Source organism: Peromyscus eremicus, unplaced genomic scaffold (genome assembly GCF_949786415.1).
Source record: "Peromyscus eremicus unplaced genomic scaffold, PerEre_H2_v1 PerEre#2#chr22_unloc_1, whole genome shotgun sequence".
Lineage (NCBI taxonomy): Eukaryota > Metazoa > Chordata > Mammalia > Rodentia > Cricetidae > Peromyscus > Peromyscus eremicus.
The window spans coordinates 6,413,979-6,429,915 of NW_026734286.1; positions in this window are offsets into that span (position 1 = coordinate 6,413,979).

Here is a 15,937-nt window from a genome sequence, read left to right on the forward strand (position 1 = left end):
GGAGCAGACAGGCTGGTGTTGGAGCAGTAGCTGAGAGCTAAATCCTTCTCTGTTGGCACCAGACAGAGACACTGGGCCTGCTGTGGGCTCTTGAACCCTCAAAGCCCTCCCTCAGTGGCACACCTCCTCTAACAAGGCCACCCCTCCTAATCCTTCCCACACAGTTCTATTACTTGGAGACCATGCTTTAAAAATATATGAGCCAATGGGGGCTGTTCTCATTCAAATTGCCCCACACAGGGGCTGGAGAGATGGCTCAGAGGTTAAGAGCACTGGCTGATCTTCCAGAGGACCCGGGTTCAATACCCAGCACCCACATGGCAGCTAATTGTCTGTAACTCCAGTTGCAGGGGATATGGCATCCTCACACAGACATACATGTAGGCAAAACCCCAATGTACAGAATAAATAAATATCTTTAAACCACCCCCACACTATGTATATTGGATTTTCAAGACAGGGCTTCTCTATGAGGTTCTGCCACTGAATATGAAACCCTCAAGGCTCATCCAAATTGTAGCACATGTCATATCTTCTGTCCTTTTCATGGCTGAATAATATTTCACTATATAATGGGCCATATCATGCTCACACAGTCATTTGTGTGCAAGGTGTTTCTAGCTGTTTACTATTGTGAATGTTGCAGCACATCTGTTACAACAGCTGTGTTCCATCACTGACGGTCAACACCTAAAAGGTGGAACCGTTGGTTCATATAATAATTCTTTTTTTTTTTTTTTTAAGATTTATTTACTTGCCGGGCGGTGGTGGCGCACGCCTTTAATCCCAGCACTCGGGAGGCAGAGCCAGGCGGATCTCTGTGAGTTCGAGGCCAGCCTGGGCTACCAAGTGAGTTCCAGGAGAGGCGCAAAGCTACACAGAGAAACCCTGTCTCGAAAAACAAAAACAAAAACAAAAACAAAAACAAAAACAAAAACAAAAAAAGATTTATTTATTATGTATACAGTGTTCTGTTTGCATGTATCCCTGCAGGCCAGAAGAGGGAGCCAGATCTCATTACAGATGGTTGTGAGCCACCATGTGGGTGCTGGGAATTGAACTCAGGACCTCTGAAAGAACAGCCAGTGTTCTTAACCTCTGAGCCATCTCTCCAACCCTCATATAATAATTCTATTACCTGTTGTTTCGTTGTTTGTTTTTCTGAGACAGGGTTTCTCTGTGTAGCCCTGGCTGTCCTGGAACTCGCTCTGTAGACCAGGCTGGCCTCGAACTCGGCGATCTGCCTGCCTCTGCCTCCCAAGAGCGGGTTTAACCAAAGGTTAAAGGTGTCTCCCAGTTCTGTTTCTGCTCTCTCAAAGGACCCTGGTTCGGTTCCCAGCACCCACAAAGTGGCTCACAACCTTCTGTAACTCCAGCTCCAGGGGATTCGACGCCCTGTTCTGGCCTCCTCGGGAACTGCGCTCATGTTCACACACACATATGATTAAAACATCTTTTGCCATGGACCACCGGCCACCAGAGCCTCACGTCCTCATGAACCCAGTCTGCCACACAGCACCGAGCTGACACTCCTCCCGTGCTCCTCAGGACCACCGTCCTCCCATGGAGGACCACCGTCCCCATCGCTCCCTCCAGCTCAGACCCCAGCCCTCCAGAAATAGGAAGAGGCCTCGCCCTGCCTTTCGGCTGTGATTGAAACTTGTCCAATCGATGCCTGTGTTTTCGATCTGCAGAGCGTTGGTGATGGATGAGGGCGGGGGTGTGAGGAAGCTGGTGGAATTTTCTCTCTGTCTCAGGCGCTCGGCAGACTTTCTTCAAAAAGCTATCTGGCCAAATCTCCAAATGAGAAAGCCATTAAACACACACTCACTCGCATGCTTCAGACAGCATCTCATGTCTAAAAAAAAAAAAACCCAGGCAATTAATACACAGCACAAATGTTGCCTTTTGCAGGAGACGGGGTTCCAGCTGACAGGAGCAGGGGCAAAGGAAACTCCTCTCCAGTGTGGGCTCCAGCAACACAGACAAGCCCAGCAGTGCAGTTCTTTTTCGGGAACCCTCTGACAGGGACAGATGGACGGCCGTGGTCCAGCCTCCCCCAGTGGCCGGACCACTCTGAGCAGCCTGGCCTTGACCAGGGGTCTGCAACACAGAGCAGCCTCATGAGACCTCTGCGTCCCACAGTCAGTTGTCTCTCCATTTAACAGATTGAGTCCTTACTTAGGGCTGGGGAGGAGTGGGGGAGGAGATGGAGGAGGAAATTGGAGAGGAGATGGGGGAGGAGATGGGGAGGAGGAGATGGAGGAGATGGAGATGGAGGAGGAGATGGAGGAGGAGGAGATGGAAGAGCTGATGGAGATGGAGGAAGCGATGGAGGAGGAGATGGAGGAGGAGGAGATAGAGGAGATGGAGGAGGAGGTGATGGAGAGGAGATGGAGGAGGAGGTGATGGAGGAGGAGGAGATGGAGGTGATGGAGGAGGAGATGGAGGGGGAGGAGATAGAGGAGATGGAGGAGGAGGAGATGGAGGAGGAGGAAATGGAGGTGATGGAGGAGGAGATGGAGGAGGAGGAAATGGAGAGGAGATGGAGGAAGAGATGGAGAGGAGATGGAGGGGGAGGGGATGGAAGAGGAGGTGGAGGAGGAGGTAGAGGAGGAAATGGAGCTTTTGTGGTCTGGGGACATTAGTTAACAGACAGACCAGCCTTCATCTTCCTGGAGCTCAGGGACACATTGCCAGCACTCTACGGTCTGGACTGTAAGGTGCCAGGCTGCTTGTTTTTTTGCTGTGGAGGTCACTCCTTCCTAATGATTGCTGTCGGGACGGGAGGTTCCTCCAAGGGGGGCAGTTAAGGCTCAAGAAGCATTAGGTGCAGGGAGGTGAGTAAAGGTGGGGTGGGAAGAATGGAGTCATGAGCTTGTAAGGCATGTTGAAAAGAGCAAGAAGTTTATGCTTTCTGTTGAGGGCACAAGGGAGCCATAGAGACATGTGGAGGGAGAGAGGGGAAGGTCAGGATTCACTGAAGATGGATTGATCCTTCTGGCTGCTGTGTGGATGCCTGGAGGCCATCAGGATGCCTGGGAAGAGGGTGTTTTGTCTGAGCGGGATCCACCCTTGTGGTGGCCGTGGAACCCGGAGGGGGTAGGAGAGATCAGAAGTCTTCTTTTCATGGTGCTACTGTGGGTGAGGACACAAAGAGGAGCTGAGGTGGGACTGGGGGGAAAGGGCTGTGCTGGGGTCAGGTCACGGTCCCTGGGAGTCACCCGGAAGGAGATGTCAGGGGGGCTGGAGGGAGGGTTGTGGCTAAGCATGTACAGACCGGGCCAGGGTAAGATGCATGCTCCTAACAGATCCAAGCTTTGAGCTTGAATATCTCAGGCCCAAATTAAAGGCGGGAGATTAGCAATAAATAAAGGAGGAGGTGGAGAAGAAGGCAATGAGGAGGAGCAGGAGCAGAAGGAAGAGCAGGAAGTGGAGGAGGGGAGGAAGAGGAGGAGGAGGCGGTGGAGGCTGTACTTCCTTTCATCCTCAGCAGCCCTCAATAAGGTCAGACCTTGAAGCTCTTCAAATATCTGTCTGTCTGAATCCTTCTGGGTCACATGTCCCAGACCAGTAAGACCCATGTGAACCTAACAAGAAACAGTCCAAGAGCGGTAGGGTTCAGTGATTAGTGGCGGGAGGAAGATGAGGGGAGCAGGGCCCTCCTCCACCTTCAAACTGAAATTTCGGGAAAATGCCTGGGTCAGCCTGGAAGTCACAACTCTCCTCCTGCATTTGCTCACAGTTTGGCTGCTCATCTGCCCTGCTCAGAGGGGTGCTGGATGCAGAGAGGAAAGGGGGTCAGGGTTGTGAGGTTCCCCAGTAACAGCAGCACTGGACCTCACTCCCAGAAGGTGTAGAAGGAAGAGGCGGGGAATTGTCAGAAGAGTGGCCTTTGCCACACAGAAACGATGAGGGGATATCTCGTGATGTCTCTCAAGGGATGGCGAATGGTTCACAGGCTAAGAAGTTTCAAGATGGGACATGGGTGTGGAAGTCACAGCTGTGGCTCCACAGTAGAGAGTGATGTTGAGTTATAGCAGAGGTGGATTGTATTAGAAGAATGGTGAACACAGGCAGGCAGACGGATGGACTGATGGACGGATGGACTGATGGGTGGGTGGATGGGTGGGTGGGTGGGTGGATGATGGATGGATGGATGGATGGATGAGTGGGTGGGTGAGTGGGTGGGTGGATGGATGGGTAGGTGGATGGATGGATGGGTGGGTGGATGGATGGATGAGTGGATGAGTGGATGGGTGGGTATGTGATCTGTAGTTAATTGTCACGGTTACTGACAATGTAAAATTCTGATGTGTACCAGACTTTTCTTTCTTTCGTTTTTTTTTTTAAGTTAATCAATTTATTTTTATACAGTGTTCTGCCTGAATGTATGACTGCACTCCAGAAGAGGGCACCAGATCTCATTACAGATAGTTGTAAGCCACCATGTGGTTGCTGGGAATTGAACTCAGGTCCTCTGGAAGGGCAGCCAGTGCTCTTAACCTCTGAACCATCTCTCCAGCCCTCATGAATTTTTTATAAGAAGAATATCTTCATGTTCTAATCAGCCTCCTGATCCTCTCTACCACCCAGACTCTCTTTTGGACTGAGTGAGTCCCAGCAACGTGTGCTGACACACACTTGTCCCACCCTTTGGGAGGCTGAGGCTCGGGGGTCCCTCAGTTCAGCACCAGCCTTGTCTACAGAAGAAGCTGTGTCAATAACATGAATGAATCGATGAATCCTCCTCATCGGAGGCACCCGTATCTGTGTAGATCGCCAACACACATGTTTATTTCCTTTGAATTCATTTCCGCTTCCATCTGTGAGTTTAGCTTTTCATTCACAGCCAACAACATCCTTTATAACAGGTTCCAGATTTCAGGACGAGGGGAAGTTTGAAAGAAAATATCCAGGTAGTCCTGGCTGGGCTATGCCCAGGTGGCAAAAGATGTGTATAGTTTTGCTTCCCTGTTGTGTGACCTGGGCCAAGCCACTCACCCTCCCAGCTCCTTAGTTTTCATCCCTGGAAATACATTCACTGACCCTGTGCCATCAAATACCCACTGTCTGTCTGTCAAAGTCTTAGTGTGGCCAAAGGTGGACAAGATGACAGGCAAGTGCCACCTCCTTGGCAAGGGGACCAAGGTTTGCGGTGGGGCTTCCAGGGGCTGAGCCCTCATCCTCCCCAAGCTGAGCTCTGGGGCCTCCAGTACACTGGGAATGGCTACTATGTGCATGTGCCAGTGTGTCCATGGGACCCCTGTGGTCCAACCTCGGACACCCCGACCTTCCTTTACCTTTCGACTCCAGGCTCTCCTCCCTTCCCCCACTCCCATCAGCCTGGACCCGGTGTGTTTTCCCTCGATGACATTTGGAGTCTTTTAATAGCTGTCACATTAGCATACATTTGCATACGTTATGGTAATCAGGCGATTTATTTTTGATGGAGCGCTTTGCCTCTGTGGGGCCTTCAGTCACCTGGGAGGTCTCACTTAGTTTTGCTTCAAGAAATGTCCACTTCCCTGCGGTCACTGCACAATCGTGTTGCAGCCCAGGACAGTGGCCACAGGCACCTGACCAGCCAGGATTCTGCTGGACACTTGGGCCCACATCTGAACTGTCATTCATTCATTCCTTTATTTAGGTTTGTTCTGCACTCTGGGGACTATGTAGCCCAGGCTGGCTTTAAACAGCTAACTCTCCTGCCTCCACCTCCCAAGCGCAGAGGTGATCAGTGTGCACTCTGAAAGTGAGGTCCGAGTGGGTGTCACAGTAAAGAAAAGAAAAAGGCAAGATTCCAACCTGTATAACGGCCATGCTGGCACTCAGGGGGCTGAGGCAGGTGGATGGTGAGTTCCAGGGAAGCATGAGCCACTGTCTCACGAAAGCAAGGGCTGGGGACATGGCTCAGTGGCCCAGTGCCTGCCTGGTGTGCCCGGGCCTGATTTAGCAGAGGGAAAACACAGACAATGAAAACTCAGTAGAGCTGCAATCCTGTGGACCCCAGACAAGCAGAATTCCTCGTCTGATTCTCCATTTCTCCATTCTGGAAACTGACCATCTCCTGGCCCCATTTCCCCAGTAAACCTTCCCTTCCATCCCTGGGGTGTCAAAGAAAGTTCAGCCTGGTTCTGGGACAGTGATGTTGGTAAAACACAAAGTTTAAGCGTTTTCAGTACAGAATGGGAAGCGTTTTGATTTATAGTCATTGAAAGAAGCGTTGGTGGCGGGGGGGGGGGGGGGGGGCTGCATGGCTTCACGGGGGCCAATCAGCGCCAGGTGGGTCTCGGCCCCAGGCAGGTTAAGCAAGTGCATCACTTAATAACCTGTGGAGGTGGCTGGAGCCATTAGTGAGAGGGGAGGATAAATACCACTTGAAGAAGCTCTGGAATCGCCGGTTTTATCACCCAAAATTGTTCCCGTGCTATTTACTTTCAATTAGATTTTCGGAAAGTGCTCTGGGTACAGTTATGTATGAAGGAGGGCGACCGGAATTGAACAAATGACCCGATTTCGCCTTCCGAGCCTCGTGGTTGCTTTTGAGTCATTGTCCCTGGATCTAGTGGGGACCGGGCGCTGGGCGCTGAGGCTTGAAGAGCCATTTGACATCCTGCGGCCTCAGCTGGCTTACTGTTGGGGAAACTGAGGCTTGGAGGGAGGTCCTCGTGGACAATATGGCTCTGTTTCACAGCCTGCTCCCACACAAGAGCTTTCATGGGCTCTCGTGGTCCTGGGAGAAGTCTACTAAGGTTACATTTCACACCTGGGTGTGGTGGGGGCCATACCTGTCATCCCAGCCCTTGGGGCTGAGGCAGAAGGATGGTCAGTTCCAGGCCAGCCTGACTGTGTAGTAAGATCTGAAGTCAAAACTAAAAGCAAATATACAAACTGAAAACAAGAACTGAGAAGTGGCCCCACAAGCAAGGCGCTTGGCAGTAAGCGTGAAACCCGAATTTGGTCTCTGGGGTGACCATAGTGAAAATATAGAACCCCTGATGAAGATGAACCAGGAGCACAGGTTCACAAATCGCACCTCCAAGAAGGAGGAGCCTGGAAACCGCCAGGGGAGGTTAGAAACACATGCAGAATGACAGACAGAGATACAAGCCCCACCACTGTGAACAGGATTGGTGGGAATGGAGACCACAAGGAGGGATTACTATGCACCTGTCAAAAAGCTCAAAGGAAAAAAACAAGGCAATAGAAATCCTGGCAAGGAGGAAAGAAAGCATTGTTCAGACACCACTTAGGAGACAGCATCACAGGACAGGGTATACGCACAGCACACAGAAGGCACTGAGACGTGCTGTCATCACAGGGCTGGGCAAACTCAGACCCCAGCCAGCCCCACAGCCCCTCACTGGGAGATTCCAGGCAACGGGATAACCACAGAATAGCATCTGTTCTTGGTTTCATGAGAGAGGCTCACCTTGCCTGGCTAGGTTGGGCTCAGAATCACAGTCCTTCTGCCTCTGTTTCCTGAGGGCTGGGTGGCAGGTGTGCACACCTGTGCTTGGTGGCTTGCACAAGGCCAGGGAAGTTGGCTTTTTTTTCTGTTAAATTGCTACTCTACCTCCAAGCTTGGCACCAACTGGGTGTTCACACGTCTGTCAGCTTTCCGTTGCTGTGACAAAATGCTTGAGATACTCAGTTTAGAAAGAGGGAAGTTTGTTTATCTTGGTTCACAGTCTCGGAGGTTCTAGTCTATGGTCAGTCAGTCATGTTGTTTTGGGTGTGTGGAGAGGCCATGAATCATTACAGAAAAATGTGATGGGGAGAGCTGATTACTTCATGAGAGTCAGGACATGGGTGGAGAGGGGGGAGAGAGAGAAAGAGAAAGACAGAAGGACAGACGAGAAGAAGGGAGATGAGACAGTAATGGGATTCTACAACCCCCTTCAAGAGCAGTGACCTACCTTCCTGTCACTCACCCCCACCTTACAATAATGTCATGGGTTGGACACCAAGCCACTAACATTTGTGCCCTTGGTGCATTTTCAACATCTCAACTACAATACCGCATAAGGGCCCAAAGCCACAGATTCCATCCTCCACCTTCAATTCTTTCTATCCTATCTATGGCTTGGTCTTCCGGGGCACAGGGGATCACCTGTGTCAGCAGGTATATGGGAATGGTGGCTTGGGACAACCCCCCCCCTACTGTTAACATTCCCATGTCAGCTGAGTCATGATCCCTCAAAGATATCCACATCCTGATATCTCCAACTCATGACAACATCACCTCACAAGGAAGGAGGGGTTTTTATACCACTTCTTGAGACAAGAAGCCATCCTGGAGTATGTGGTGGCCCAGTGACATCACAGGGAGGCAAGAGGACCAAAGAGCAGCCAAGGCAGAGATATTAGCTGGCACTGAGTTTACCTGGCAACTAGGAGGCTGTAGGTTCCCACCCTAGAATAAAACATCCCAGAGATCAGCTTGCTTAGGGACTCTAAACCCATCACCATAGGCAGAACCTCAAAGTTGGAAAATACAAGGAACATTACTCCCTTGGAGCTTCAGAAAACATTGCTCCCAACACATTTTAAAGTTCCAGCCTCCAGAAGTCTAAGATAAGAAATGTGTTATTCAAAGCCACTATGTTTGTGAGAATTGGCCGCTGCAGCCGCAGGAGATGAAGACAGATCCCACGTGGGGAAAAAAAATGCTATGACTCTTACCCACATCCAATTGGCCAGATCATATCACATGATCACACCCAAGATCACAGAATCTCGGGAGTGCATTCCATGGCTAGTCTGTCACACCCCAGGCGATTTGACTCTGTGAGATGGGGGAGGATTATTGGTGGGTGTCAGGTCTTCTGTATTCAAGGTCAGCCTGGGCTATGTGATGGAGTGTGGGCCATGAGGAGATCCTCAGGAGGGAAGAAATTGAACTGGTGATCATTAAGGGAGCACAGAAAACTCAGCCGCATGGAGTTAGCCGTGTCAGGAAAGATGAAACATAGTCCAACCATGTGGGGACACAGGGAATGGGCCCATGCCCTTTTTCCCAGGACAGTGCCCAAATTACTCATCTCAATCCCTGAGACCTCCCAAGCCTGGCCTCTTTCTGTTGTCTCTCCACCCGCTAGCCTTTTCCCACAGCCTCTCACCTCTCTCCTATCACCATCTCCCCCAAAACTGTTTCTCTCAGCCCTGCCCACCCCTCCACCTGCTCATCCTGGAATTCAGCTGATTCAGTCTCTAGCTCTTGGCACCAAATCCTTGCCCACATGGTGCTCCCTGCCAAGCACAGCCTCCTACTGGTCACCATTTCTTCAGCTTTCACCATGATAAGATATGGAGGTGGAATGTGATTCGAGGACTTGTCACCGAAGGAGCTAGGGTTGGAGGGTGATTCAAGTGCAGAAGTCTTGGGGCAGAATGCACTTGTGCACCAGGAGGACAGCAGGGCAGTTTGTGTGACTGGAATGGTGGGAAAGTTTTTGTTTATGTTTCATTTGTGGTTTTTGAAACAGAGTCTCATATAGCCCAGGCTGGCTTTGAACTTGCTACATAGCCAAGAATGGACCTTGAACTCTTGATCTTCCTGCCTCCACCCCCCAAGTACTGGGATGATAGAAATGCAACCAGGTCTGCTGATATTTTTTAAGTTAAAGATAGAATCCAGGCTTTGAGCATGCCGGGAAAGGGGTCTACCTCTGAACTTCCCAGCCCTAGAAATTAGACCTTGATTTGTTTTTTGTTTTTTTTTTTTTGTTTTTTCGAGACAGGGTTTCTCTGTGTAGCTTTGCGCCTTTCCTAGAACTCACTTGGTAGCGCAGGCTGGCCTCGAACTCACAGAGATCCGCCTGGCTCTGCCTCCCGAGTGCTGGGATTAAAGGCGTGCGCCACCACCGCCCGGCTAGACCTTGATTTAAATGCAACAAGGGCTTTTAGACAGTGAATGAATGGATGAACATAAATGGCTTTGGTATGTCTTAGTGCAGCCATTGCTCACTATCGCCTGGTGCATTTGAAGGACTCAGTCTGTCTCCCCTCATCCAGTGGCCTGAGCTCCCAGGTTCTCTCTCAGAAACCTGTCACCTGAGCCCATTGGCAGTTGTTGTGGTGGCTGGACCTGGTGCTGACTCTGTCTTGACACCACTCACACAGACACACAACCAAAGGGCTCAACACAGTTATTATAAAATATTAAAATTACTCACAAAATAAATTATTCACACTCCTCATGTTCCTTCTTGCAGGTGTTTAGGGGCTAATGAGGGTTTTATTTTGGTGCGGAATGGAGATGGGTCCTCAGGAATCAGAGCCATGGGGATGGGCCACACCTCACACCACAGGGACACTGAGGCACAGGGGAAGTTGGGCAGGCAACTGGCTCCATGACCTTCTGCGTCTCAACTAATCTTAGCAAACTGGTTGAGGTGGGGTGGATGAGCGGAGTTTGAGATTTCCCCTTCCCTGAGGATGCATATAGAAGAGCACGGAGCTTTGAGCATCAGGAAGGGACCGACAGAACAGACAGACAGACTGACAGACAGACAGACTTGGGCAGAGAGGAAGCCACTGAGCTGGAATGAGTCACAAAGGCTGAGCAGTTGGACTGTGTCAACCCAGGAATTCTCCTGCATCAGCTGGGAGCTGACTTTGGGCAGGGAAAACCCCTTTCAAGGCCACCAGGAAGCAGGGGACACACGGGGCTTCCAGGACCCCCAGCTATACTGCACACACTAGAGACTGGATGGAGCCCCGTCCCCAATGGCTCCACACTGCACACCTGGGTCAGGCACAACCCTTGGCACGTGGTCCCAGTCCCTCAGCATCACGGGCAGCCACTCACTGTCACCCATGCCAGGGAGCTCTGCCCCCTCTTTACTGTTGAGTAAAGTGAGGCTGATACAGACTCCATCTCAGAACCCAGTGCCACCAGGTGGGCCCTACTTTGCAGTCACGTGACACTGCTATGCAATGCCCTTGGGAAGTCACACTTCCTCTCTGCCCGGTGTGTGTGTGTGTGTGTGTGTGTGTGTGTGTGTGTGTGTGTACCAGGGAGAGAATCGCTCTCACATATGACTGTGTTGTCCTTAGGCTGAGGCCACAGACCACAGGGTTTTGAGCAATTTGGGGTACAGGGCTCTCTGCTTGGGAAGCCCCTGGCTCCTCTCGCCCCACTCTCCCTCTGCGGGAACATACTCGTTCACATGGTATGTCTCCCTCACCCTCAAGTCTCTGCCACTGGCCAGTACCCTGTCACACTGGCGGTCCTACTGAACGTCACCCCATTGAGCAGGAGACAAGTCCTCATGTCACCATGTATGGTCTGTTTCTGCAGCCTCAAGTGTCAGCCTCACACAGGGGACACACTGGCCCTCCTTGTCATCCCCCAGGCTTAGGTGTTGCCCTGCCCCTGTGATGGGAACCTCATTCCCACAGACAGCAAGCAGTCAGTTTTGAGCAGCTCTGGTCCTGGGAAAATTCTTCTGTGAGACTCTCAGCCATCAGTTGGGGTAGGGCATGAGGCAGGAATCCCGCCCCCTCCAGCCCCCTCCAGCCCCCTCCAGTCCCTCTCCAGTCCCCCTCCAGCCCCCTCCAGTCCCTCTCCAACCTCCCTCCAGCCCCCTCCAGTCACCTTCTAGTCCCCCCTCCAGCCCCCTTCTAGTCCCCCCTCCAGCCCCCTCCAGTCATCTTCTAGTCCCCCCTCCAGCCCTCTTCTAGTCCTCCCTCCAGCCCCCTTCTAGTCCCCCCTCCAGCCCCCTCCAGTTCCCTCCAGCCCCCTCCAGTCCCCTCCAGCCCCCTCCAGTTCCTCTCCAACCTTCCTCCAGCCCCCTCCAGTCACCTTCTAGTCCCCCCTCCAGCCCCCTCCAGTCACCTTCTAGTCCCCCCTCCAGCCCTCTTCTAGTCCCCCCTCCAGCCACCTTCTAGTCCCCCCTCTAGCCCCCCTCTAGTGCCCCCTCCAGCCTCCTCCAGCCCCCCTCCAGCCCCCTCTAGTCCCTCTCCAACCTCCCTCCAGCCCCCTCCAGCCCCCCTCTAGTCCCCCCTCCAGCCCCCTCCAGCCACCTTCTAGTCCCCCCTCCAGCCCCCTCCAGCCCCCCAGCTCCCTCCAACCCCCTCCAGCCCCCTCCAGCCCCCTCCAGCCCCCTCCAGCCCCCTCCAGCCCCCTCCAGCCCCCTCCAGCCCCCTCCAGCCCCCTTCAGCCCCCTCCAGCCCCCTCCAGCCCCCTCCAGCCCTCCAGCCCCCTCCAGCCCCCTCCAGCCCCCTCCAGCCCCCTCCAGCCCCCTCCAGCCCCCTCCAGCCCCCTTCAGCCCCCTCCAGCCCCCTCCAGCCCCCTCCAGCCCTCCAGCCCCCTCCAGCCCCCTCCAGCCCCCTCCAGCCCCCTCCAGCCCTCCTTCCATATCTGGGGAGAGGTGAGAGTGAGTGATAGTGAGGTGCTGATGGCCTGGGTGGTTATTTGACTGATAAGAGGTGATGCTGGCAGTGGCTGGCGAGAAGCATTTCCCACAATCTCCTGCCCCCCATCCCTTCCTAAGCATTATCTAGCACATACTGTGTACCACCCCAGGGCACACAGTAGGCGCTATGAAATGCACCCAAAGCGCTCTCTCCTTCAGGACCCATCTGTCTCGGGAAGCCCACCATGTGATGAGAGGTCTCCCCCCCTCCTCCTGGCGTGGGCGGTGAGGGACTTCATCTGGTCCCCACGGCTGTCACTCAGCCCTAGTCAGAAAGGCGACAACACGGTTGCCATGGAGATGAAGAAGCACCCCCCCCCCCATGGAACAGATGTGTGAACCAGGCACAGAGTGACCCAGGCTGGTGAGTCAGGACTAGGGGGTTTCTGGCTCCCCCCTCCCGGCCCATCTCTGGCTCCAGAGCGAGAAGCAGCTTCATGGTGCACAGTGAGTCCATGAAAACCCAGCTTTCGACCCAGAAAACCTGGCCTTTCCATACCTCAGTTGCCTCATCCAGGAAATGGGCATGAGGACCACATCTGCTTGTTCACTCCATCTCACACTGAAGAAGCTGGGCTGGGTTGGGCTGGGAAAGAGGCAGCGACCCCCACAGGCCTCTAAGCACTATGTCTCATCTAATCAGATTCTCTCTGCTCTCTTGTTCTGATAATGGAGAAACAGAGAGGGCAGGACACTGTCTGAATGTCACACAGCCTTCTATACTGAGCTGAAGTTCCAGGCTCTGGCTATTTATGCAAGTGACAAATATTGACTGACCACTGCTGGGAAAACTTCTGTTCCTTCCAGATCCTGGTCTGATTCCACCCTACGGTGATTAGCAGGAATATCACCATGATTGGTTCAGGGTGACCATGTGACCTGGGCCAAGCTGACCAGGATAAGCCATAAACAGTCAAAAGATCAATTTCTGCTTCTCAGCACTGGGGAGGCTGGGACAGGAGGATTGCCACTACCCAGAGGCCACCCCACACGACGAGGGGCACATGGTGTTGGCTCATGGAGTCAGCCGGTCCTGAAGACAGAAACTTCTGGAAACCCTGGCTGAGACTTCTCCGCAGGAAATAATGGTGATTATCATCCAGGTTTTAAAAACTTTGTTTTTAACTACATCTGTGACGGGGGCGCCCGCGGAAGCCAGAGGCTCCGCATGCAAAGCTCCCATCTCAGGCGATTGTGAGCAGCCCAAGGCGGGTGTCAGGACTCGAACTCAGGGTTTCTGCAAAGAGCCTCGGGCACTCTTGACCAGGGAGCCCCCAGCATCTCAGTTGTCATGTCATTGTCGCCCTTGGTCGGTCTTGGGTCACAGCCGGAGCAGACACCCTGACAGAGGCGGATACGATACCTGCCTGACTTATCAGGGCCGTTAGCACAAAACGTGAGTCTGAGCACGAGAGCCGCTCCATGTCCCCTCGTGTCCCACACCACCCACTCGGCCTGCGTCCTGCCACTGGACATGTGAGTCCCCGCTGTGTCCCACTGTGCTTTCAGAGCCTTTGCACGTGCTGTCCCAGGCCTGGGGCGGGGGGCGGAGGAGGTGACCCTTCTTGTTGCTGCACTGTGGGGAGAGGATGGTTGGCAGGATGGGAGGATTCGGATGAGCCGGAAGGGACTGGAGTGGCCGTTTGCAAGTTTTGGTATTCATTTAGTTCGTTTGAGAGTCTCACTGTGTAGCCCAGGCTGTCCTGGATCTCTCTCTGTAGACTAGGCTGGCCTCTGCCTCCTGCGTGCTGAGATTAAAGGTGTGCACCACCACCCAGCTGGAGCATCCGTGGGGAGAAGTCGGTGGGTGCGAACGTGGCCCCAGCTGGGACCTCGCAGCCCCCAGGGAGGGTTGTGGAGGTACCTCCATCATGAAGCCCTCTGGGATTGCCCCAGCTAACCCTCAAGGGCTCAGATCGGTCCCCCAAGTCCCCCGCGGGGCTCTCTGACATTGGCACACACCGAGGGTGGGTTTTTATCCCAGGAGCGTAACCCAGAGCAGGTAGCAGGAAGTGACAGGTGTCCCTGGGCCTCAGTTTCCCCATCTGAGTCAAGGCAGAGCATTGGTATTCGTGGGGGAATGGGCTGCCCGAAGGCTGCAGGGTTGCCATGGTTACGCAGCAGGCACCCTCCCCCACAACCCCCCAGCCCCTCACCCTCGGACCAAGCCTTTCCAGGGACCAGCGGCTCCCGGTGTCATGGCAACTGTTTCCTCGGCACCCGCTGCGCTTCCTCATTGGCTGAGCTTGCTGCCAGCAAAGGTCAGCCCAGGGGGTCACTGCTAGGGCCCCGCATCTCCCTCCAAGGTTTGGATGGGAATCTCGGTTTTAACTCCTTGGCTCCCAGGAGGCCCAGGGACCGGATAAAACTGCCTCAAAGGAGAGTTTGTCTAGGGGACCCTAAGCCACGCCCCCTATACCCTCAAATCTCAGACGCTCAGGAACAGTCTGGGCCTCCAGGTGACCTCTCTTGCTTCTAGAACCTTTATCTGGCACTGGAGTCTGGGGAGACAGTAGGACCAGGGCTAGCCTGGGCTACTCAGCTAGACTCTGTGCTCCCCACCCCCAAAAACATCAAGATGGCCGGGGTGTGGCTCAGCAAAGGCCCCGAGGCTGCACCTGATGCGGGACACGAGCCATCCACTATGGCCGCGTGGCCCGGGCTAGGGGTCAGCGGGGAAAAGCAGGGTCTGCGTGGTCGTGGGGTGTCACGGTGCGGACGTCATCGCTGGGCATCCCGCCATTCTGGCTCCCTCCAGCTGCCAGCCACATGTAGCCCAGAAGTTCCATCCCGGGGACATCTGTCAGGCAGCGCCACAGCAGCAGCTTGTTGCTGACAGAAAAGCCCGCAGCAGGGTTGGGGGCAGACCTGGCCCCAGAACCCAGCAACCTTCTCCTTCTTCTGTCTTTGATCCATCCAGGTACTGAGCACCGACTGTATACCAGACACAGTCCCAGGACCAGACAGTGAACAAAATAGCGGTAAAAGTTTCTGCCGGTGGCTGTGAGGGTCAGATAGAAAGGGAGCAAGGTGGCAGTCGCTGGACTCAGCAGCTGTGCAAAGGCCCGGGGGCGGGGGCGGGTGTGGGGGGGGCGGAGGAGCTTGTCACTCGACTCCCCAGCTGTTTTTGCTCTGCCGCTTTCCCGGTGATTTACCAGGGAACACACAGGAACCTCTCCAGTTTCTAGAGCTCTGCGCTGTGTCCACAGAACCGAGCCCAAGAGTGTGGGTCCCCGCTTTTGCTGCTGCACCCAGCAGGAGGGAACCAACCTCTGGGGGTGCATGGGCTGTTTGTGGAGATGTGTAGTAGTCAGTGAGGCCATGACAGCCTGTGTAACAAAAACACTCTCAGATTCCAGGCTGCAGCGCGGGTCGGCCTCCTGCTCACAGGTGCTCGCTCTCTGTCCTCTGAAGGAATTTCTAGCAAACGCTTCACTCCAATTCTTTCATGGGTTTCCAGTCGGTACAACCTTGAGGCTAGGGAGATGGATCACTGGGTAAAGTGTGAGGGC